Source organism: Equus caballus, chromosome 9 (assembly GCF_041296265.1).
Source record: "Equus caballus isolate H_3958 breed thoroughbred chromosome 9, TB-T2T, whole genome shotgun sequence".
Lineage (NCBI taxonomy): Eukaryota > Metazoa > Chordata > Mammalia > Perissodactyla > Equidae > Equus > Equus caballus.
In genome coordinates, this window is record NC_091692.1 from 6,699,215 (window position 1) to 6,724,749 (window position 25,535).

At 40.8% G+C, this 25,535-nt stretch overlaps 1 protein-coding gene across 6 annotated transcripts in view; it reads left to right on the plus strand.

Moving 5' to 3' along the window:
* The window catches only part of PAG1 (phosphoprotein membrane anchor with glycosphingolipid microdomains 1), a 129,737-nt gene that overhangs the window by 34,671 nt on the left and 69,531 nt on the right, over positions 1 to 25,535 (plus strand). For 4 of the 6 annotated variants that reach the window (XM_023648395.2, XM_023648393.2, XM_023648394.2 and 1 more), the window contains exon 2: positions 8,439 to 8,508. The exons of the other annotated variants lie outside the window; for them this stretch is intronic. The gene's annotated coding sequence lies outside the window, so the exon portion shown is untranslated. The remainder of the gene's footprint in view (positions 1 to 8,438; positions 8,509 to 25,535) is intronic. 6 annotated transcript variants of the gene reach the window in all.

The following is a 25,535-nucleotide window of genomic DNA, read 5'->3' on the forward strand; positions in this document are numbered from 1 at the left end:
ATTTCCAAACTTGGTTGTTTTTTCAGGTTTAGTCTTTGCATTAAACCCGGCTGTCTGCTCATTTCCAAAATATACCCATTCATGACTTAGAAAAACGTTAGGAAGGTCTTTGGCCCTATTGGGAAAGGCCTTAGTTCTTATCCCGCTTTCCTGAGGACTGAAGAAGAAAACCCTTCATATAACAATGAAATTAATCGACCTCAGTTATTTTCAAGCTGTTTGTTTTTAAAGTATCTTTCATAATAGATTTAAAATTTTTTGCAGTTCATTTTATTAAACAGATTAAAAGTTTGTCACCTTATCTCAAGGAACAAGTACATGAGAAATAATACGCATCTGAGTAATTTGAGCCCAGAAACTCTGTCCTTGAAAGAAAGAAACCAGCAGACGTTTTCTCTATTCTTCTTGCTTCTCTATGTAAAGAGCTTTGCTGAGGATGTTTATAGCAGTGATCCTATGGGGAAAAGTATTTTTGAGTTCAGTGGTTTCCATTGATCCAGTTCCCTTCACGTGGGCTTGATTCCTGTGGGCCAGGCAGTAGTAGGCAGAGTTGTACACCAATTGAAAAAGATGTGAGCCCTGTCTTCAAGGAGCTGCTCTTCCCACCTCTAGTGTGGCTTCTTTGACTAGATTTAGGGATGGAGGAGAAGGAGCAGAGTGAATTGTGGGAAGAGTCATTTGTGTTGCCAAGGAGAAGTTTGTGACCCAGAAACAGGCATCGGAGTGAAGGAAGTTTAAAGGCTTTTGCGATGGCAGGCAAGGGTGGTGTGAGGAGATTTGACCGCACCTTGTTCTCCAGAATCTTCTCTCTTTCCTATCCTTTCAACAGCTGCAGACTTTATCTTTGAAGGGGGGGATTTTGCAGAGTGGGTGAGGAAGTCATGAGGAGCAAAAGTGGGGATGTTTCTTTCTCCTATCTCTTGCCTCCTCCTCCTCCTCCTCCTCGCTCTTGATCCTACCTTGCCACATAGACCTGACTTCCCCGCTAGGTTGCAGAGTAGAAGCTGGAGAGGGGAGTTCCAGAAGTGCTGGAAGAAAATGAAGCAGCTTTTTTTCCTTCATCTTTTCTGATCTCCCTTACCACTTCCTCCATCTCTTTGTAGGTCCCATGGGGATGGGAGATCGAAATGAGGGAGGCACACAAACCCCTCCTTTGTACTTTTTACCTTCCCCATTCCTCCCCATCTCCCTCCTAGCAGGAAATGCCCCCCCCCAACCAAACACCCACACACTTTAGACCCATTCTGAGGCGTGTGTGTGTGTGTGTGTGTGTGTGGATGGTGGTAATTAGGGCTCCAGTAGAAAGGAGATTGAGAACCTGTAGCTGGCCATTGTGAGCAATGGAGGACCTTATGGTTATGAAGAGGAAGATCAAAAGATTCAACCATTGGCCTAAAATTATCTGTAGTCCAGAGAACTAGTTCTAAAATGTTAATACCCATAATAATGGGGCAGTAGATTCTGACTGACAAGATCAGAAAGACTGCATAAGCCTTCAAAAGTGAATTCTAATTTGACAGGTGGAGAAAGAGAGGAGAACATAGTCCCGGCAGAGGCAACAGTGTAGTAGCATTGACCAGGGCGAGAGTCACAGACTCGAGTGAGTACCATAAATGAGTGACTTGAGGCAGAGGATCTCAAAGCTGCCTCAGGAGGTCAACAATTTGATAGAGAGGTGGGTAAAACCAGAAAATCCCTTTCCTTTAACTCTACTTTAAGAACAAAAACAATGCTGTACAATGATTAAAAGCAGCTGGTGCTTGACTGCAGTATCTGGGAGACGTTAGGGAGTAGTAAGGATTGTGGCCAAAAGGGAGTTCATGCCTCATTTAAGGGCAACAGTTAAATAGTTTCATTCAGTTCCTGCTTTTTGAGAATTTGGTAATGCTGATCTAGGGCTGGTAGAATTTACTTTCCACTTAGCATATGCCAGGTAGGCCCTGTTCTAAGTGCTTAATATACTGATTTAACACAACCCCAAAGATGCAGTGAAGTTCTCCTGAAACCTGATACTTCAACCAATTTGTGATAAGCTTCTTGGGATGTGCCGTTCAGCAGTATCTTCTTCCTGTCCTTTTTGTCTTCATCTTTTCTGATCTTGTCTGGAGTGCATTGTAACCCCAAAAGGCAGGATGATGTTCTCTTAGAAAGGACTTTGCCCTCACAGAGAGAAGTGCTTCTAGAGTAAGTCTGGGCCCTTCTGGATCTGTTTGATCTGGTGCTCTCTCAAGGTTTATTTGGGAAGTGGTACCCACAACATAGGTCAGTCTTTGTCTCCGTCTAATCTAAACGTTTTTCTTTCAGCAAAATTTTCAACCTTCTTTGAAACCTTTACGGCAAACCTCGAATTATTGATTCAGTTAATCTTTTGTGTTCTTAAAACATACCTTCTTCATCACAGTGCTTTGCTATTTTAATATCCAACAAATTCCTTTCTGATTTCTAAATGTGCAGAAAAAACCATACAGTTGTGGAAAAAAAGTATAGCCAATCATTTCATATCTGGAGAAATTAATATTTTTCCAGAAAAGTGAGCATATGTTGGGAGGGTGCCAGTTGGTATTCAGATATGAGTCCAGACAGATGTCTGCCACGTACAGATCTGATTAAGATGCACACCCGTCCTTTTCAGCCTTTTGGAAAATATTAGTGGTACAACAGTGATGGAATTTGAACATTATTGAATATTCTTTACTAACTACTTTTTGTGGCTGAAGTCTAGGGGTAAAACCCGTAATAAACTTCTTCTAATTACAAATTAATGACTCTTAACTTGTAAGACAGGCTGGACAAGGAAAGTGTAGAGGGAACTGGTTTAAAAGATGCAATGACAAACCAGCATATCAACAGCAACCCAAAGACGTTTTGAAGTGTTTTCAGATCGTTCTGTTTTTTTTCTTCTTCTTCTTGGCATGCATTATCCTTGAGGATTTGAATTATATTCACTGGCTGGGCTCTAGAATTCCAGGGCAGAGACCTGTGTAAGTCAGGACTTAGGAGCATTTAGTGAAAGTTGGGAATAGAGGTCAAAGGTGAATGGCAACCTGGGCTGCATCACTGAACCCAAAATGTGGAAAAATGTGGGATCCAGATCTCGACCAAGAAGCATGGTGTCCAGTTTCTCATGCCATCGCAGTGTGGTTTCCTCTCTGCCAGCAGATAGTGAGCAAGCCCGCTACTGGGAGAAGGTTTTCCAGATTTCTGTATCCAGCATCTTATATGTGTATTCAAAATGTTGAAAGAATAAAGGCCTCTGTGGCAAACAAAAGTGACCAGTGTTCTTGGCAATCTGGAGATTGTTATTTATTGCAGTTTAATTCTGCAGACCCAGAGAAGAATAGTTTAAGGAGGAATATTTCTGAAGGAGCAAGACTGGTAGAACCTTGAAGTCGGAAGGTACGAGGCCCGATTCTCCTGAAGTCGTTGAACTAGGTGGTTCTCTAGTCTGTGCTTCTCAGACTTTGATGTGCCTACAAATTGCCTGGGCATCCTGTTAAATTGCAGATTCTGATTTAGTACGTCTGGGGTGGGGCCTGAGATTTGCCTTCCTAACGAACTTCTGGGTGGTGCTGATGCTCTGGGCCACAGACCGCATGTTTAGCCAGCTCTGCATGATCTCTGCACCCAAGCTTCCATTATCTCTACAGTTCTGTGAGAGTCTGATCACCTGACACTTCAGCAAGACAGGAGGGTTCCAGGAAACATGCCGACCATGGTATTCACTGTTCTCATTCTTCATAATCATCTTCATCAAAAACCCTTTAAGTGCCTAATTATGCGTAACAGTTTCACATGCTTTACAAAAAGAACTAAATAGATTTGGTCCCTGCCTTATCAGATTTGACAATCTAAGACAGACAGAGAAATATGCATAGAAACAGTAATAAATATGGAGGCAGTAATAAGTAGTGAGCGATAAATATTCATCCAGATATGGAATATATTAAAGTGAAAAGGTTATGGATTTAGCATGGGCCTTAGAATATTTATTTTCTTACAGCTTTTGTTCCTTTTAAAATCTGGGAAACTGAAAAGATTGCTCTGCAGTTTTTGCTTAAAAACAAGAGGTTTCTGTTTCTATTTTACAGATGGGAGTGTGGAATGGAAAGGTCAGTTTCTGAGGCTTCTCTGGTTGTTGTTTTGTTTATTTTGGCTACTAACTTCAAGAGAAATATTTTGTCAGCACCACACGCCTAACCCTAATTCCCACATGCGGGTGTCTCAGCCTGATTTCTTGTTGCTCAACACTGTGTTTGTGGACACAGGCTCATTAACCTCAGCTCTTTCTACCCCAGGGCCTTGGGCCCATCACGTCATCCTCACACTGTCCTTGTGTAGCAGAGGAGGCAGGGCTGGACATTGTCGTCTCTGAATTGTGGGCAGTTAAGTGATGCGAAGAAGGAAATTGGTGTGTCCAAAGTCTCATGGTAATTAACTTACACAGGAAGTTTTGGATTTACTTCTCTTTCTTCTGTACACCTGCTGAACTGACCAAGGTCTCAGCTGCCTTGGTGGAGGAAGGGATCCGATGAGTGGCCATTACCAGCATTTTTTCCTGACAGCAGAACAGATTCCGTTCCTGGAGGCCAGGCCCCCCGCCGACTGGAGATTGTGGTCAGGTACCCATGGTGATGAGCAGGTTTGTTAGAACCGTATCCCAATCTAGCAGGGTGATGCCAGGTTTTCTCAGCTTGTTGATTTATTCTAGGTGAGAGACAGCTAAAAGAATTATCACAGATCTGGAAAATGGTCACATCTAACCAAAGGTGTCTGTATCAAATATTTACCAGTTACGGGATTGGAGACCATTGGTTTACACCTGCTTGATTCACGTAGGCGCATGTAATGTTCAGTAGTGACTCTGTATGTGCTTAGGGATGCAGAGAACACTGTACACGGGCACACTCTTAGGGGACAGCTGTGTGTTATCTAAAATGATGCGGGAGAATGAGGTGCTGCTTAGAAGTCAGGGACACTTGGATTTGAAATTTGGCTCTGCCACTCACTGGCTGAGTTACGTAACCTTTCCAGGCCTCAGTTTCCCCATCTGTAGAACCAGCATCATAATTGTCCAGATCCCATGGAGTTCTGGTGAGCATTACATGAGATGAGGACGTATGGAATGTGTAGCACAGGGTCTGCAAATAGTAAGATGGATGACCAGTAATGTTAGTAAATCATAATAAAACTGTTACAAGTGCCAGCATCTGAAATGGTTTGGGTCTTTCAAGAGAGTCTAAATATGGTACTGTTATAGTATTTCGTGTGTGCGTATTTGTACGGGAGTTTGTATCTGGGTTAATGAAAATGTCCCACTCTGTTTATTAGGAATAAAGCTGTTGTTGAAGCAAAGCCTGCATTAATTAGGCTCAACCTCGTCTTTCATTCTGTAATGTTGGATGTGGCTGTTGTTTTCCTTGTTTTGTGAAATTAACCACAAAGAGTGAAGGCAGTCTGCTCCTGTTACAGAAGATAGAAGACCCTGAGTCATTGTCATAGCGGGAAGCTAAGCCTTTACAAAACCACAATGACAACACGGTATATTTTGCATTAGTGCCTGGTAATAGATCTCTGTGGTGCATGGAATTGTGCAGGCTGGATTGAGAGAACTAAGTATCTGGTTGCCCCTTTGAAGACAATGAGAGCAAAGGGAGGTCTCTGGAACTCGGTCTCAGGAAGTGAGGGGATGCCGTTTGCCTACAGATGGTGTGAGAATAGAGCGGGGTGCTCGGAGGAGCAGCATTCTTTCCTAAGTGGAATCTGCAGCCTGCCAGCTATATTGTAGGGCTGCAAGGTGGACAGAGCAAGGGCATGAGGCAGCTGGCTGGAAACCAAGAAGCCAGAGTGAGCCGTTTAAAGTGGAGGATAGGAAGCGGAGCCCCAGGGAAGTCCCTAACCTCAGAAACCTATTCAATGGCACTTTTTATAGGGTGCCTGTGGCTTCTGGTCAGGTGGACATTGAGGCAGCTTGGCTCAAATGTAAGCCAGTTCTTCCTCAAATTGAGGGTGAGCATGAACCACCTGTTAACGTGAGGATTCCGATTCAGGAGGTGCGGGGTGAGGTCTGAGCATTAAAATAGATGATTGAGCTCACACAGGGCCGAGAATACAGCAGGTGCTCGATACAGGTGCCTTCCCGCCTCACTTCTCCCCCATCTGTGCCTTTTTGGATGCTCCCCATCCAAATTGCTGTCTTTTTCCCCTACTATGGGGGTTAGGGTATAAGTATCATTATGTTTTAATAAGTCTTCGTTCATTTGAGAGGAGTGATTCTCAACCGGGGGTGATTTTGCCCTTCGGGGGATATTTGTCAGAGTCTTGAGATGTTTTGGGGTTGTCACAGCTGTGGGGGGGAATGCTAGTCCCTCAAAACAAAGAACTATCCAGCCCAAAATGCCAGTGCTGTATATGTTACACTGGTGTTTACAGTTTATTTCTTCACTGGACTGTAAATCAAAGAAGGAGAAGATCGAGAAGGATGTGACAGGCTGAGGACCCAGGTTGGGACAAGTTGGAGGACCCACCTACCAGGTACCAGGATCCACTTAACTCTTAAGAAGCACACCACAGGTGGTTTCCAGCTTAAAAACAAGTGCTTTGTTAGATATTCATATCTATGTTAGCTGTTTAGCCTCTTAAAAAAAAAACCAAGCAAACAAACAACATGGCGGAGGCATGGAGAACTCTGCATGGGAGATGAGGATCATGGGATAGACGATGAGGATCATGGGATAGACGATGAGATATGATGCTGGGTGGGCTGGCAGGCATCATGGCAGGGAGCTTGTCAGACCACGCCAGGTGGCTTGGGTTTTATCCCAAGAGCTGTGGAGAGCTGTATGCGTGGGGTGCTCATGCTCTTGTCTGTACTGTACCCACAGCCTCTACATACTTCTCTTATTACTGATGTCTCTCTATGTTGTATATGTTTGTAACTGGGTCTCCTGAACTGGGGCTTATCATCTTTGCTGTTGTATAGTCCAAAGACTTATCAATAAGCATTTATTAGACAGATTTAGCAGCATCTCAAAATAGTGATTTCTCCGCTTTTAAACAGGTGCTATTCCCAAACACTTGATTCTGACACAGTAGCTTAGAGCTTGAAATGCATCTTCCTGGTTTTCTAAATGAAGGGTTTTCAGGCTGGTGTGGAAACTTTCCAGAACCCACAGTGTTGCTGAGTTGTAGTGCTTAGTGGTTCAGAATAGGGGATTTCCCAGTGAAAGGCCAGGAGAAGAAACTTTCCATTGCCTTTCGCTGTTGAAAGTGGACTCCTGGCAAATGTGGTCTTCACGCCTTTCCTCTTCCCCTGACGTGTAACTCTCCCTCACCTTCTATTGCACTTTTCTCTTGGAGCTCACGTCCAGGAGACTCTTCGACCACATGGGCGGGGGCCCGTAAGCTGGGATGGGGTTGGGGAGCTCGTGTCTTGCCTGCCGCTGGAGAGTCTGACATGGCAGGTCATGGAGGGACCGCCTCCTTGCTTGTTGTCAGCTTTCCTTTTCCCCTTTGTCTTTCTAACATTGCTTTGCTTTTCCTTTCTTTCTAAGAAATAACTTTCTTTTCCCCATTAAACTTTATCAAAAAAGAAAAAGAGTTGCGTTGATTTACCTCAGTGGATAATTTATCTGAGAACATTCAGTCTCGTTATTGGATCATTCTTTTGCTCCCAATGCTTTTGACTTCCACTTTGCGTATTTTAAGATGCCTTCTTAGATACACAGTCCACAGAAACAGAGTTTTAGATCTGAGATTACATTCCTCAAACTTGATTCACATATCCTCTTGGAAGTAGTAATCTTTGTAAGTGATAGTTTTATCTTAACCATAGGAAACCATGCTAACAAAAATATAGCATGTTTGAAGATGAAGACATAAAATAATATGGCTGAGTCTATTATAACAGTTATCACACAATTCTGTACCGTTTTGGTCCAGCCATCTTTGTTCTGGCAAGGCTGTCGTCTTCTTGAGACAGGCAGTTGTTTTTGTTTGTGTTTTAATCTGTGGTACCTTGCGCACCTCGAAGGGTCCAGGTTTGAGGTGTATGGTGCTAACCCATAGTTACTGTCAGTGTCTGGGAGAAAGAGGTGGAATGAAGCAATGAATCAAAAACAAAGCATGGGCATAATTATTAATCATTGAGAGCACATGTGGTTAATGCCATCATTTTTGCTCTCTTACATATTTAAAATTTGGGATAGTGTATAGGTCGGTGACTATATTTTAAGAGCAAGTTTTAACTTATGTTTTTCAACATTCTTTTTTTTGTAGTATTAAAGTACTAAAGGTTCATTAAATAGTTGTTTGTCCGTTGCTTTCTTTATTACTCAAAATTTTGATAAGTAAAGGAAAAAGTAATCATTTTGCCCTTAGTTATTGCAGTTTTACTCCAGTTCAGAGTTTTGAAATTGTTTCCTCTTGTGTTTCCTTTCCAGAAAGCACGAGGTCATTCTCTTATTTCAGCAGTTGAGTGAAACTTCAGAACAGGGAAAGAGCGATTTCAAGGTATTCATTTATCTGATTTATTCAACATTCTTGCTCATTCAAGCTTGCTTTTAGCTTAACTTTGTCCAGACGTCAGTAGTTTATTCGGGGACCCTGAATTGTAGGACTACAGACACAAAGGTTTGAAACTGAAAAATCTCTAGGGTACTAGCTAGTCCAATTTTGAATTTAGAATTTAGAACCGTGGGTCTTCTGCCAGAGAGACTGACACCAATGGTCATGCTTCCTGCAACATGGTGTTTCCCTTTGGTCAGTGATGGGCACAACCCTGGCTCTGTCTTGTAATACCTGTGTGAGATTGGGCAAAATGCCTACCTCTCTCAATCTCTTTCCTCATCTTTGAGATGGAGATAATAATTGGATACCCTCATGAGTTTCCGGTTCCATACACTGCTCACTACCTCTACCACCAACAACAAAAATACGTGAGGCTGCTTTTTACTGTTAATATTATTAGTGGTATTAGTAATCTCATTTAGTGCTGAGAATAAAGTTGTATCAAAATTCCTTAAGGACCTTGGGTCATCTTTGAATGGAACCAGATCCAAAATTCATGCAACCTAAATGAATGACAGGTTAACACAAAGACATTCCGTGTCTGATTTTAGCAATTGGTTGACTGCATGGTTATCAATTTTTATAATGAATCCTGAATTTTGAAGTCCATCCATTTAAAAGATTTACAGACCTCCAGCACTGTGACCTGGCTGACCCCTATCTATCATACATCATTATCCACTTCCTCTACAGGCTGGAAAGGAAGGGGTACATCTGGCCTGTGTGTTCCCAATCTCCTCACAGAAGGAATCTTGTGAAATAGGCCACTGTCTTTTAATGAAATCTTTCCTTCAACTCGTTGAGAAATTCTTTCTCTTGCCAGAGTAACACTTTCTTCCTAGAAAAGCAGAGAGTAATTTCGGGGTCATTTGGGTTCCCCTCTGAGGTCTTTCTAAATATAACTGCAGATCCTGGAAAACAGCCTGCCTTTTGTTAGTTAACTTAGTCTAAAGAATCAGTGCATTGAGAGCTTTGATGATCCTCTCTCCAAAATTGCCTTCCTCTGGTCTCTCAACATTTGACAAGAATCTCAATTCAGGGGTTAAATCTTGTTTTTCTCTAATGCACTTCCATTTCCACTAGAGCTGCTCACCTTACGTATTTTATTTGTGGGCCTGAAATGTAGAGCATTTTCCAGTGAGGGGAAATTAAGATTTAACTCAAGAATCTGTATATTTCAGAATAGATCTCAGATGTCTTAGGAGTGGAATCACAGTCCTCATAAGTTTCCGGAAAGCATTGTATTGTGTACTGCTTTTTTGTGTGTAGCTGATTCCTTAAATTTTACTATGAGGATATTTTTATAGCCCCCCCACCTTTTTTTTTTTCAACTTTAGCCCCAGATTTCCAGTTTGCTCTCTGCCAAATTCCTGACCCCAATGTTTTGGTTGTCCTCATTTGTATATCCCAAGCAGCTCTCAAAATTAATATGTGTACAATGAAGCTGTCTTCCCCACCTCCCTCACTTGTCCTCTCCTTACAGCCAATTCCTTCTCCTGGAATCAGTATTTCAATTAAAGGCGTCACTGTCGACCCCGTAACTCATGCCAGAAATCTACGTCCTCACGTTGCTTCACCCTCTGCGTTCAGTGCACACCGGATTGTGGGTTTAAGATAGTGTATGAAAGTTCCAAGAACAGTGATTAACACTGATGAGGTCACGTATTAACTGCCCGCTGTCACAGATGTTCACTGTAGATATCTTTCTGCTCGTCCTCTCCTCTGCCTCCCACTGTCACTGTTTTAGTTCTGGCCCTCATCAGCCCTGCACCAGTCTGTTTCTGGGGTGAACTAATATAGCTCTCTTCCAACAGACTGTCCCCATTCTAGCTGCCTTGCTGTCTAATTTATAACATGACTGCCTGCTCAGTGACTTCTGTGGGCCTTGTAACCTTGAGAATAGATCCAAATACCATGGTGTGGGCCTCCATGATCAGTTCTGTGCGCCCCTCCAGCGCACTGCCTGGCTTCCTCCACTTTGCAGTCTGTGCTTCATTACGACTGACTTCCTCAGGGTGTTCCAGCAACTTGTGCCCTTTCAGGCACACACGCCCTTGCACCCGCTGTTCTCACTTCCCAGAATGCCCTTGCCCCTTTTGTCTTGATAAATTCCAGTATGTCCTTCAAGATCCACCTCAATTTCCATCTCTTCTGAGAAGCCCTCCCTGATTCCCCCACATATAGCTGGGCTGCCACAATTCTTCAGTTGTATCTCTGATCACACTGTATTTAATTATCCACTTACATACCTGACCCTCTTATAGAAACAAAGCTTGAGGCTAAGATTTGGATCTTATTTTTGTATCTACAACATCTAATGAATGCCTTACACAAAGTAACACACAGCAGGTGCTCTAATTTCTTTAAATGAGTGTATCTCTGAAACTGTAATAAAGAATAAGATAGTATTTGTGAAGGGTAATCTGAAGCTGTGCTTTTCTCTGACTAAATAGAAGCATTTTTCTCCACAAATGATGTTTTGCCTTCTACTTTGCTTTTAGTATTGATGCATTAAAGAGCCACCAAAGCCCATTTCTGGCCCCTTTACCTCTTCTGCTCCCATCAGTACTAACACGGTGGCTGCATACTTTTGGAACTTGTAGTTGTGTATCATTTCCACCTTGGAAGTAGGTTCAGCCAATATCCTCGCCAACTTCAGTGGTCATAGAGGTTGAGTTTATGGTCTGTTAATTTAAGATTCAAAATTTAACTTACCCCAAATTTCCAGAGTTGTTCTTTCTACTTATCAGAAAGACAAGCAGCGATTACGGACGGCATCAGTGTCTGTCTGGTGAGCCGTGAGCCCTCATCGAAATCAACAAATGAGTGTGCTTCTTGAAAAGCAGCCACTAACACAATCTATGAGCAGCTAGAGGAAAATAATGGGATTCAGTTTTAATTCCAACCAATTCTGAGCAAGAAAGCAAGAGTGTTGGCTTTCTGGAGGGGCTTTGTAACCAAAGGTTACCACCAGCCTGTCAGAACTTTCAGTGACTGTCTCCGCTATGCAAACAGACTGGGTGTACGGTGATTGTGGGACTGGGCAAATGATGAGCTTAGCCAGCTTTTGTCTCGTGTTTGGTCTTTGGCTCACGAAGATGAGGTTAATTTCAGCGTAAGCTGTTAGCTTTATTTTTTAAATCAGGCAGTTTTAATAGCAACCTGCTGTGCTCTGAAAAATGTTTAAGAGCAGTGAGAAAGAGCTGAAAATAAATATGTTAAGATGTAAATCTTAGCTGTCTCTAGGCCAACAGTCAAGAAAATGCATTGCAATCAGTCTAATTAAGCTTTATCTTTTTTTTTTGCTATCCTTTTCTGCATTTATTGTGTGTGAGTTTTCTGAGTTATAAAAGCAATATACATATTCGCTATAGAAAGTTAGAAAATGTAATGCTTCCAAGCAAGAAAAAAAGCTTCCCAATGAGGCCATCACCCAGAGAGAACCATGGTCAGCATCTTGGTTGTTAATTAGCCTTATGGAGTTCTCTCCAAGCAAACATACATACTTTTAAATTTTTGTTATGAAAGCTTTCTCGCACATGAGAGAATTCATTATACAGGGAGTTCTCATATGCTCACAATCTGTATTCACAAATTATCAAGATGTTGCCACCATTGGTTCATCCATCTCTTTTTTTCTATTTCCTTTCCTCTTTCCTTTTTTTGAAGTATCGGCTAACCACTTTTGAAAGGAGAAGGCGAATCCTGATATACGAGGACCACGGAAGGCAAGCATTTCCCTTCCCATTTCACGTGCCCTCATTTACCTTTTATTAGGATCAAAAAGTATGGTTTTTCACTTAGTATTACATTGTACTTTGGGGATGAGTAGCCTTAAAGCCCAAGTATGTCACATGCTGGATGGGTATTGATTTTTCCTCTTAAATCAATGTTTCCCTGGGGCATAGTTTTATTTATTCATAAAGCCGAGATGATGTCTGACAGGAGTTACAGCCGTGTAAATCTGTGGTGCGGGCACAATATGAAGAGCTTTTGTGAGACTCAAAAATCAATCCCGACGCTGGAAGGGTAACCTCATAAGCCTGGAAGAGTGCGTTGGCCATGCCTGTAAGTGTAAAGGGAAGATGTGAGCATCTGGTTGTTTCCTTCCTCTGTTTTGTACGCCACTTTTCAAAGGGACCTAAAAGAGGTGTAACTAAAGTTGGAACATCAGGCTGGTACAATCAACGCTTCAGCAGCCATCCCTTGTTGACCCCAAATGTGTCCACTTGCTGTCAAAAGCAGTGCTAGCCCTGTTGATCCAAACCCTGTAATTTTGCCTCATAGTGGAGGGGCCCCAAAGGGTGGGCTTTTCTACCCAATGGGCTGTTAATACAAGTGTTCACTCTGGGCTATTTCCTTCACCTTAGAACACTTTTGTGCACTTGGTGGTATGTTAAAGCATATATAATAGCTCTCTGGAGAGCTAGGCTGTAGAAGTCATGTGTAATTCTAGACGTTGTCACTTTTTGTTGATATATGTGTGTGTATTTTCTATTTTCTTACATTTTTAACCTATGAAAATTACTATTAGAATTTTTGTAACTTACAGAAAATCTGTGCCGCATTTTTTTCCCTAATCTTAAGTGATTTTTCGAGTGATTAAAAAAAATGCATCTAATGGCTAAATGTCACCATCTGGAATTTTACATATCAGTTTCTGTTAGCTGTCTCATCTTCGCGTGGTGGCACTGGTCGGGGAGTCAGACGGCCTAGACACTGGTTTTGTTCTTTACCCCCGGTGAGTGTGTGACCCAGGGTGAATTCCAGAACTTCCCCTGGCCTGTTTTCGTTTATATCATTGTTTGATTTGCTCATTTATATAAAGGTGTGAGAGTGTGTGAAATTGGTAGGCATTCCCTTGACTTCCATAGTCTTCACTATACCAGGACTCTTCTTTTTAAAAATAACTAGTTGACATTTAGGAAGAAAAAAAAAAGGGAAAGAGGAAATGAAAGAGAAAGAGAAAAAAGGGATGGATGAAGTGAGGGTTATTTCTTCCTGAAGAATAAAGTTTCTTTCCGTTTGAAAGGTCCATGATTTTCTGTGAAAAGAAAAGATCTCAGGTGATGAGCTCAGCCTCCAGCAGCCACAGTTTCTTTAGAAACTCCGGAGCCCTTGGGGACACACTGAGTTTGGAGACTGAGCAGCTGGGTGCTCCAGCCAGGCCCGTGGCTCCCAGGGGGCCCCAGTCCCTCCCCAGAGGGTTGAGAGAAGTCTCTAAGATACTGTCCCTTTGGATCTCAGCTGTTTCCTCTCTCCTGACAGCATCAATGAGAGCCCCTTTGGAGAAGCGTTCCAAGAACTAGAAGGGAAAGGATATACACCATTCACGCCCTGCTGGTCACATTTGTCTTCCTTTGCCTTGCGGCCTTCGGCCTTGAGTCAACCTAGTGGCATGTCACTGTTTTAGAGCTTTTCCCATTAAGCTCCAAGAACGTTGCTATTCAGTTTATGAATGGATGTCTTACTTGGCAGAAATGGGAAGATTCTAAGAGCTGCTTTTTTGGATGATGGAAGCTGAGGTTTCAGAAACCTCCAGTTTCCTGGCGTGGAAGGTCCCCTAGAGGTCTTGTCAGGAGAAGAGGGGTTGGCTGTTGGAATCTAACCATTATGTCAAGGTTATTTGTTGCATTTCCTAAACGGCTTTAGCTAAGTCCTCCAAAGTCTTTTTAACATTCATCCAATATTATCAGCTTTATCTTCTTTAATACTGCCCATTGGCTCTATCTTTTTAAATTAATTAATTATGCACTCCTCTGGGAAGCTGATTCAGAAAGCCATTCTCCCTGACCCTGTGTTTGGTTCCTTTAGAGGCCCCCTTAGCTCACCAAATCAACCCTGGTCATCAAGGAGTGACAGGTGTCACAGCCAGACAGCCCTACATCCAGAATGTTAACATGATGATTTTGAACACTGGACTTCTGGGATCAACCATAGCTTCTAGTGCTTCTTTTTTTTTTTTGTGAGGAAGATTGACCCTGAGCTAGCATCTTTTGCCAATCTTCCCCTTTTTGCTTGAGAAAGATTGTGGCTGAGCTAACATCTGTGTGAATCTTCCTCTATTTTTATGTGGGATGCTGCCACAGCATGGTGCTAGATCCACACCTGGGATCTTAACCTGTGAACCCCAGGCCACTGAAGTGGAGCATGTGAACTTAACCACTATGCCACCAGGCTGGCCCCCTCCATAGCTTCTAGTACTTTTGATATGTTGCTTGGTTGTGCTGGGACCCGCCCTTCTCTGTGTGTGTCCCACACGTCTCTGTAGGCATCAGGCTAGTTATCCTGATGGCCTCTCTCTGGTGGTTTTAACTATGAAGAATCAGAAAACAGGGAGGAAAAATAAAATAAATAAAAACTTTTCTTAATACTTCATATAAGGGAAGGACCAAAAGGTTGAGAATTCCGTGAAAATGAATGCTATTTCCCAATGGCACAACCAGAAAATGTAGAAACTGCAGAATGGCAAACTAGGGCTCGCCATCCCTTGAGCACCATCCTTTGCCGTTGCCCAGCAAATGCCCCACAGCACAAAGGCATGCTGTCACACATTAATGCTTAACATTGATGTTTCCACATTTGAATATATATAGTTTATAAAATACGTATATTCAGTTAAAGGTATTGTTAGGCACTTGTGAAGCCAAACAGGTTACATTTGCAGAGGACAAGTGAAGTTTAGTTTTTGGTTTAGTGTGTTCTTGACCCCCGATAAAGAAAGCTCTCCTGTTTACTGTAACCGGAGACAAGTTTGCCTCCAGAGGATACAAGAGTGTGGGATTAGCTACAGATAGCAACTCAGAGCTGCACTGGTGACTATCAAGATGAGTGTGCGTGCTTTTCTAGAGAACAGAGGCGTTGATAGTTGAGTTGTTGCGAGTGACGGGATTGAATCATTGTTGACCGATTTCAAATTTCTTTGTCTTATAGGGTTCCTTCTTGTCCTTCAGATCTCAACTTAAGTGTTACGTCCTCAAAAAGGACATCCGCCAAGAGCGCTGGCTCAGGAGCCCCTCAAGGCCCTCCGTCGCTTCTTTCCTCTTTGCCTTTTTAATTCACTCTCCCTGTCTGATCCTCTAGTGTGAATTAGTCTTTTGTCCGTCTTCACCCACAGGGGAGCAAGCTGAGGCCTCATCCGTTTGTTCACCTTGTGTTCTCAGTGCCCAGAGCTGTGCCTGGCATGTAGTGAGCACTCATGCTGTGTTCCTTCCATTCGCCGGCCTTCTTCTCTAGATTTCCCCCTCTTGCCCATCTTTGAGGCCATTTCATCATCACTACCTAGACTAGGGTTTTAGTTTCTCCTCCCCTTGCTTTGGAATTTCTGCACTTCTGTCCTTAACCCATGGTTATTTCCTAGTGGTGGCATCTAATTGGCATGATGATAACACATCTACTGTGTGTTAACACGATAGACGCTTGAGGCAAGTGAGTCATGTTTTCCAACCACAAGGTAGCTTATGAGAGATTCTGAGAGAGGACCAGAAGCGCGTTTAGGAATTACCTGTACGCTGGTGTGAGCACCTAGGGGCATTTGGATAGAATGTTCTGCTTTGATGGCGCCTGGAGGAATGGCCTGCTGTGGCTTCCTTTTTTTGGTCCTGTTGTTTAATTTACCCCTCTGAATGACCCTTTCAGAAGGAAGGTTTTCTTCTTTTGGAAACCACCTCTTATCCCCCAACTCCAGCCCAGAAGCCTAAGAGGCTGATCTTGTTATGTCTGGGAATACAGTTACTACATTTGCTGCTAATGGCTGTATTTTACATGATAATGAATCCAGTCTTTTCTACGAGTCTACTTCTTTTATGCAGAACAGATAGAAATTGGAACGTGTGTGAATCCAACTATTCCTTCAGGGAGCTGAGAAGCTGCTGTAGAGCCGGGATACAATTTTATGGGTCCTCATGTCAGGTGAACGCAAGGAAATGCTGGTTCTGTGATCGTCAGAGATAATGTTTATTGAGCAAGTTCCTGTAAACAGAAGACAGCTTTTGAATTTCCGGGCCTTTCTTACTTACTTCCTAATTTAGGAAGGTCGACTCGTTTTCGACCATCTTGTACAGTTTGAAGGAGGGACCTCTTGTACATTAGTGGCCTGAAAGCATTAATGACACTCGTGTTCACTGATTTTCAATAATTTGGAAAAGGTATTCCAAATTGGTCCTGACTATTAGTGGAGAAAAGGCAGAAAATTAAATTAGCAGGGGGATTATCCCAAAAGCCTTTTGTAAGTGCTATAAAGTCTCCCAAAATCTAATCCTTCAGAGAAATTTATTTTGTTCTAGAAAGAATAGTTTTCTCTCTCAACTAAAACATCTTTTGTTGATAAGAGATGGATGATAGCCTATGAGTGGAATAGTGGGAATTCTCAATTCTTACTTTAATTTAGCCCTCAACTTGCTGTGATTTACCTTAAAAAACAACCTGGAAGAAACACATTCTTGCACCACTGTGTTCTTTGGTCTATTAATTAGAGTTAACTCTGTAGATTAAAGATAAGGTATACTAATTAATAGTTAAGCCTTTCAGAAGTGCTCATCTGTTAGGATGTTGATTTTGGTCTTTTATTGGCGCTTTGGATAAAAAGATGTCTCAGACCCCTGAAAACACTGAACTGTTTAAAAATTTGAAGTTAAGGGTAAGTTTCTCTGGGAAATATGGGAAAGAGGCTTGGCTTCTAACTAATAGACAAAATTTGGTGTTTGGCTCTCATGCTAGTGGTCTGCAATAGAACCACAAATATTTACTTGCTTAATTTGGACTAATAATCTAGTCCTCTATTCTTTTCAAAAGTAGGAGGTTGGAATACTTAGACTTTTTGAGTAAGATAACTGTGTTTTGGAGAGGCCTGTTTACAGACGGTGATTTAGGTCTGAGGAGATAATGGACTCCGGGCATTTAATGGGATTCTAGACAGCTGCTCTGAAGAAGACCCGTGCACAGAAAGCTTTGCATATAATTGCGGGTAGTTCACACACCCTCCCAAAGTTGGCCAAGGACCTTTTGATATCTATCTATAGGGCCCCAGATAGAGAACCCCTGATTTACCCCTTCCAAGTAGGGGCTATGCTTTTTTTTTTGTGCTATAAATACTGGTCTTTAATCCCTGGCATTAACATAGCACCCAAGGCATATTTGAAGTTTTTTGCCGAGTTTTGTTTAAACAGAAACGGCATTTATTTAGTCCTTTTACAGTGAAGTATATATTTAAGATGTTGACCGTTATTAAAAAAATAGTTATAAAGTTATATATAGTTATATAGAATAATTACAGAAATAAGCAGACGTGTTTTTAAGCGCTAATCGTTGTATTTCCTCTTGCTGTACCCTCCTTGGCTTCTCTTTAAGATCTAAATACTTCCGCCATTTCATAGGTAAGGATAATTCATCCCAGGGTTCATATTCTTTTGGAAAAGTGAAACACTGACTTTAACTCCATTTCAGCAACACTGGTTAGTTAAATAAATTTAAATTATAATTGGGTATGTTTCATGTGATTATTCAACTTTTTAAAAATGTTTGGAAAAATGGTATCACTAGTAAATAGAATATGAAAGTTCATTATTGTTTACTTATGACCTAAATTCCTTTTTCTTTTTGAGTTAATGGCTTTTCCTGTACTTCCTACTGTCATATATGTAAATCCCTGTGTTAACCATTGTTCCACATATCAAGAAAAAAGGTAAAAATAACTCTAGTTCCATCAGTCTAGGAATTCCTCATCCAGCAGAAGGGACAAAATAAACTGTTAACAGTGGTCACTGCCCTAAGAGAGATATCAAAAATTTGCCAAGAGAAATGGGATCAGGGAATTCTGGAAAGGAGGAAAGATTTGAGCTGGACCTTAGTGGATAAATAGGAGTTGGTTGGACAGAACTATCTTTCGCGGAAGCATTTTTTTTCTGAATGCTAATCCTAGTTTCTGTCAAGACTGAATGCTTATTATAATATTTTCTACGTGGACCCAAAATAGGGACCTGTAGATTCTTACAGTAGATTGGAACACCAGCAGCAAAAAAAAAAAAAAGCTGGTCCTTCTGGAAGTTTCTATGTATGCACACTAAGAAGAATACACCAAACTTTACTAGAACACTTGGTAAAAGCAAACAACAAAAAGATAAAGAAAGCTGATACTGTTTCCTTTCCTCACACCCCCTCTTCAAGGGAAAAGCAGCATGAGAATTAACAGTGGAGTTGATTTGGGGACCGTTTTAAAGCTGGTGTTAGAAATAGAGCAAAAGTAAGTGTCTTGGATGAGATTGGCCTTGTCCTAGTCATCTTTGTGTCCTTAGCCCCTCAGCCTCACTCAGGGTTATGATGATAATGGCCACCACTTACTGGGTTCTTTCTACACACCAGGTGCAATGATAAAAGGCTTCACTGTCTCTCATCTAACCCTCAGCATAACCTTTTGAGGTGTGAGTGTGATTAAGAGTGAGGGGTCCAGGGCTTTCTGCCTGGTCTGCAATCAGACCTCTCCCACCACTTACCAGCTGTGTCACACAGGCGTGCGTTTTAGCCCCTCTGTGGGTCAGTATCCTCATTTATAGAAGGAGGCGATAATAGTACCTAATTCTGAGGATTGGTATAAATATTAATATATTCTTTGGCCCCCTGCCTAGCGTTAGCTGTTAGCATCATTATCCTCATTTTGCAGTCCTGGGATCTGAGGCTCAGAGGTTAAGTAATTTGCCCAACTTCACACACAGTTAGTGAGAACCAGAGCCAGGGTTTGTGAAGCATCTGTCTGATTGCAAGCCTTATGTAGAGTTTATATCCTTACTGAACTCCAGAGAAATTCAGAACTACGTGTTTTCAATCTTCGTGTCATACTAATTTGCCTTGCACATGTTCTTTCTGGATGACCTTGTCCATTCCCAGGGCTGCATTTGTCATCTGCTTCAGGGGTTGACAAACTATGACCTGTAGGTCGAATGCATTCTGGCACCTGTTTTTATAAATAAAGTTTTATTGGAATATGCACACACTCATTCTTTAGCTATTGTTTATGGCTGCTATTGTGCTAACAATGGCAGAATTGAGTAGTTGTGATAGATCACATGGCCCACAAAGCCTAACGTGTTAACTCTCTGGCCTTGTACAGAAAATGTTCCCATATCCTGATCTTGCTCACTCCTTTCAACCTTTCTCCTGAGATCTTGATTCCTAAATTTAGCCACTCACCAGATTTCTTTACCTTTATGCCCCGCATCCACCTTAAAATCAACATTTACTGAACTAAATTCTTCCTGTGTTTATTTCCCACCCCAGTCAGTTCCTCCTCCTGAGTTTCCTATCACAGTTACTGGGACCACCATATGCCCAAAGTGCTTCTCTCCTTTATATTCCTCCTGTGCCTGATCTGTCACCAAGGCCAGTCCACTGACCATCCAAAATACATCAACACCTTGAGGACAGCCATCTAGGCTTCGAAGTCACCAATGCTCTTATCATTCTTGTGTTCTCAGGCCCCATCTGCAGTTAGACCAGAAATTCCTTTTACAGTCCCTTAGAAGTTGCCGTCAAGTATACTCAGTGAGCGGTAACTATTGGTGTGTCTGCATCAAGTAAGCCATGGAGAGATGGGTCCATTTCTCAACTGTAGAGACTGCCTCGCAAGTAAGAATTTAGGAGTGCTAAAAAGGCAGACCATTGTAAAATTTGTATTTTCATTATTTGAATACACGTAAGAGAGCATGACTGTTTGATTTATTGAGTTGTCACTTTAAAACTATTCGTCATTGATGTTTTAAAATGAAATCTCTGATCTTTAGGTAGGACCTAACTGACCAGGGCATAGGGAGTTAAAACGCTAACATTACCATTTTTTCTGATTCATCCAAAGAACGTGTTCAGATAACAGATGCATTTCCATCCTCATCAGTATTGCTTGAATATCATTTTAAAGCTCATGATATTATTAAGTCTAAGTTCTCTTTTGTGAACTTAAAATTATGCTATAATAACTGATGAAGAGCATGGAAGAGCATAATGAAAATAAATAAACTTTGAAATGGGAAAGGATTAGTGGGGATAATAAATATCCACCCAGTGGCTTAGCATTTTTGATCTTGGCATTTGTTTTATCCAGTAAATATTTTTTCTTAGTCCTTGAGTTTCAGTTTCTCTATCTGAAAAATTATGCAGGAGCAGCCTTTGTTTTCAAGAACAACAGAGATGTTTATAGTATTTAAGTCAAAAGCAGAGGTCATAAATTAATTCTAATCCTCTGAGCAAAGACATTAGCCTTTGTGTAACATAAGGATTCGGGCTTGTTCACACGAAATAATCCCAAGAATAATAATAGTTCCCCGTGCTCAACAGTGATCTTGAAGATTAATATTTTTCTTTGGTGAATGATTATGTAATACATTAATAAGCTTCTCCAAATGCTTCCTGAAATTTTAATTATCTGTAGACTCTCAAAGCTATATTTTGATCAGACATGAAAAGGAATGATGTAGCTCAATTACTGTCAAATTAAGGATGACTTTACATTCTGATTTAGAGAAAAATGCCACCCACCCCTCAGGCTTCAAAATAACTGAAATACTTAGAGGAAAAAAGTACGTGGTTAAGGACATTGAAAGATTGTGTCAGGGCCCCATTGTCCAGGTAGCCTCTTGCAACAGAGGTGGCTTCAGCTGCCACTGTTACTCTTTCACTGTTGCGTCCGCTTGGTGGTGGTGGTGGTGCCCCCAACAGACCTCACACCTAAGCTGGAGGGTGGCATGTAAAGTCTCACTACAAGGTGTCACATAAAAATCACTTTCAAGTCTTTAGTGAGTAGGTTTTAGCAGGTCAATAGTCCCATCCAGTGATCTTTTCCTAAGAAGTAGGCAGTTTGGGGCAGAACAAAGAGCTAGAGCTTTCTGTTGGAAGTCTGACTGTAATGGAAATTGTGTAGCTTTTGGTGAGTCCCTGAACCCCTCTTTATTTTTAAAATGGGAATAATAATCTTTACTTTATAAAAGTTGTAAAGGGTAGGAATAAGGTTTGCAGAGCACCCGGCAGTTGGCAGATGCTTAGGAAATTGTGGTGGTAGTGGTTGTTGATGTTATAACAATAATAATCACCACCACCATATTGGAGACATCACACTCGTTAATTCTGTCATCTCTGTTCAGTTTTCTGATGTCGTCCTTGTCACTCAGAGGTGCTCCAGTTAGCCGAGTGAAGGAAGAGTAATCTCAATGTTGATAAATAAATAGCTCTTCTTTGATGCTATCCTTTCTATCATATAAGATCATGACTTCGTGTTATTGAGAAAAATGTGCAAAAAGTAATCGTGCAAATATTCATCACAGCACATTTTTTAAAAAATGAAAATTTGGAAACTACTTGACTCAACAATGGGGAAGTGTCTAAGGATATAAAAATATATAATATTTTATAATTTTTAAAAATGGCATATGCAGGTTGTTTTGAAACATGGAAATGCAGATCTGACATCATAACTGAAAGTGGTACCTAACAGTGTTTCTTCATGAATGGCAACTTTGTAAATGTTTCTATAAAATTAAAGATCAAAGGAAACTTCAGAATACAGTAAGTAGGATTTTAATGTTCATTGGTTTCTTTGGTTCCCACAAAGTTGTTTAACTTGGTGAAAATTGTTATGACCTATTTGTCTTAAGAATGAATAAACTTCATTTACTCACTTCTAATGAGAAAGTGCATTCAGTGTTCCTAATGATAGGCTTGAAGATGAACTTTTGGAATAAAACTCTTCTGTAAATTAGACCTCTTCTGATGCTGTTGTTTTTTCCCCCTGGGTTGCCAAAACCTTGTGTATGTTCGATAAACTGAAGAAGGTGGGGAGGTTAAACAGAAGATTTAGATTTTTAATTAATCCAACACAAATACAGAAATGCATAAATAGGTGTATCATTCTATAGTAAGTTATGTGGCCATCTGGGACCTGATGGTTTAAAAAGCTTCCATGGTTTTTAAAGGGTACCTGACAGTGATTTATATAAATCAGGACTTCTCTGTGTTCTCGTTTTCCTGTTTCCTCTGATCACATCTAACAGGGACTCTGCTCATTTTACAGCAGGGAGCAAGCCTTCAGGCACTGGGGATGATGCTAAACTTGGGTGTGTGATAAAGGTGGCTTCACAGTTATCCACCCCAGCCTTCAAACAGTATCAGAGACAGCTTTCAGATTGACACAGAAAAATACACTGCCTAGGAAATGATGCTGCATTTATTAAGAGGTTTTTAAAAAATATTTAGACTTTATCTCAAGAAAAGTGTAGCACGAAGTTACAATCCTGCAGAGAAAGAAAGAGTGCTGGAAGGAGATGGACCGCTGAAATGCACGTTGGCACTCTTCTCTACTTGTTTAATTCTGGAAGACTGACAACTCCTGGAGGTGTGAGGTGGTGAGTTTGCATTTGGTTTGTAATGAGCACAGGTTCTGCTGTGTTCTGCCAGCCCATCAGCCAGCAAGTGAGGCTGCAATTGTGGGGTCAGCTCACTGGCTGATGGATGCCTGCCGTGACTTTTTTTCTTTCATTGCCTCATTGGGTTTCTCCACATCGTGTTTGCCTGTCTGTCTGTCTGTCTGTTTTCCTACCTGGAAGAAAACCTGCCTTAAATCCAAATGTATTTACTACTCACAAATTAATTTATGGGCATAGATAGATAAAAAGCAGTGTGGGTACCATTCCTTTTCATTTCATGGATCTTCTTTCTCACATAGAGTATGACTTTTTTGACAACTGCATCTATGAAGGGGCAATCTCATATTAAAATTGTAGCATGAGACCTGCAGAGTGGTCCTGGGACCTCAGATCTCTGTGATTTTTAGATGCCTAAAACTCAAACTGAATTTCAAAAAAAGGTCGTCTCCCCCGACATTCTCATGCCTGTTCCTGTGAATGTTTAAATCTGTATCATTAGATAAATTTGGTACATGAATGAGGTAGGCTAATTTATGTGATTAAATTCTCATTCTTCTGATAGAAGATTAAACGTGTCATTGAAAAATGCCAAAGGATATTTTTAATTTGGAGTCTCAATTTTAATTGAAACACTGTCATTCTAATTTGAGCACTGAGTAGTAAAAATGAAACGTTTGTTTTTTTCTATTGAAGTGTAGTTGACATACAATATTATATTAGTTTCAGATGTACAACATAATGATTCAACATTTATATACATTTTTAATTTTTTGAGGAATCTCCATACTGTTTTCCATAGCAGTTGCACCAATTTGCATTCCCACCAACAGTGCATGTGGGGGGTTCCCTTTTCTCCACATCTTTGCCAACACTTGTTATTTCTTGTCTTTTTGATGATAGCCATTCTGACGAGTATAAAGTGATATCTCACTGTGGTTTTGATTTGCATTTCCCTGATGATTAGTGATGTGGAGCATCTTTTCATGTGTCTGTTGGCCATTTGTGTGTCTTCTTTGGAAAAATGTCTGTTCAGGTCCCCTGTCCATTTTTTAATCAGAGTGTTTTTGCTGCTGAGTTGTGTGAGTTCTTCATATATTTTGGATTTAACCGCTTATCAGATGTATCATTTGCAAATATCTTCTCCCATTAAGTAGGTTGCCTTTTTGTTTTGTTGCTGGTTTCCTTTGCTGTGCAAAAGGTTTTTAGTTTGGTGTAGTCCCATTTGTTTATTTTGGCTTTTGTTGCCTTTACCTGAGGAGACAGATCCAAAAAGATATTGCTAAGACCGATGTCAAAGAGCTGACTGCCTGTGTTTTCTTCTAGGAGTTTTATGGTTTCAGGTCTTACATTTAAGTATTTAATCCATTTTGAGGTTTTTTTTTTTTGTGTAGAGTGTAAGAAAGTGGTCCAGTTTCATTCTTTTGCATGTAGCTGTCTAGTTTTCCCAACACTATTTATTGACAAAACTGTCTTTTCCCCACTGTATATTCTTGCCTCCTTTGTCATAGATCAATTGACCATGTAAGCATGGGTTTATTTCTGGCCTTTATTTCAGTTCCTTTGATCTATGTGACTGTTTTTGTGCCAATGCCATGCAGTTTTGATTACTGTAGTGTTTTAGTCTATTTTGAAATCAGGGTCCATTATACCTCCAGCTTTGTTCTGCTTTCTCCAGATTGCTTTGGCTATTCAGGGTTTTTGGTGGGTCCATACAAATTTTAGGATTATTTGTTCTAGTTCTGTGAAAAACGCCAGGGGTGTTTTGATAAGGATTGCACTGAATCTGTAGATTGCTTTGGGTAGTGTGGACATTTTAACAATATTAATTCTTCCAATCCATGAGCATTGTGTATCTTTCCATTTATTTGTGTCACCTTCAGTTTCTTTTATCAACGTCATATAGTTTTCAGAGTACAGGTATTTCACCTCCTTGGTTAAATTTATTCCTAGGTATCTTAACTGTTTTTGATGCAATTATAAATGAGATTGTTTTCTTGATTTCTCTTTCTGAGAACAGATTTCTGTATATTGATTTTATATCTTTTTGTATCTTTTGCAACTTTATGGAATTTATTAGTTCTAATATTTTTTTCAGTGGAGTGTTTATGGTTTTCTATATATAGTATCGTGTCATCTGCAAATACTGACAGTTTTAGTTCTTCCTTTCTGATTAGGTTGCTTTTTATTTCTTTTTCTTGTCTGACTGCTGTAACTAGGAATTTCAATACTATGTTGAATAAAAGTGGCAAGAGTGGGCATCCTTGTCTTGTTCCTGATCTTAGAGGAAACACTTTTAGCTATTCACCACTGAGTATGATGTTAGCTGTGGGTTTGTCATATATGGCCTTTGTTATGCTGAGATATGTTCCCTCTTTACCCACTTTGTTGAGAGTTTTCATCCCTAAACAAATGTTGAATTTTGTCAAATGCATTTTCTGCATGTATTGAGATGATCATATGATTTTTATCCTTCATTTTGTTAATGTGGTGTATGACATTGATTGATTTGCAGATACTGAACCATCGTTACATCCCTGGGATAAATCCCACTTGATCATAGTGTAT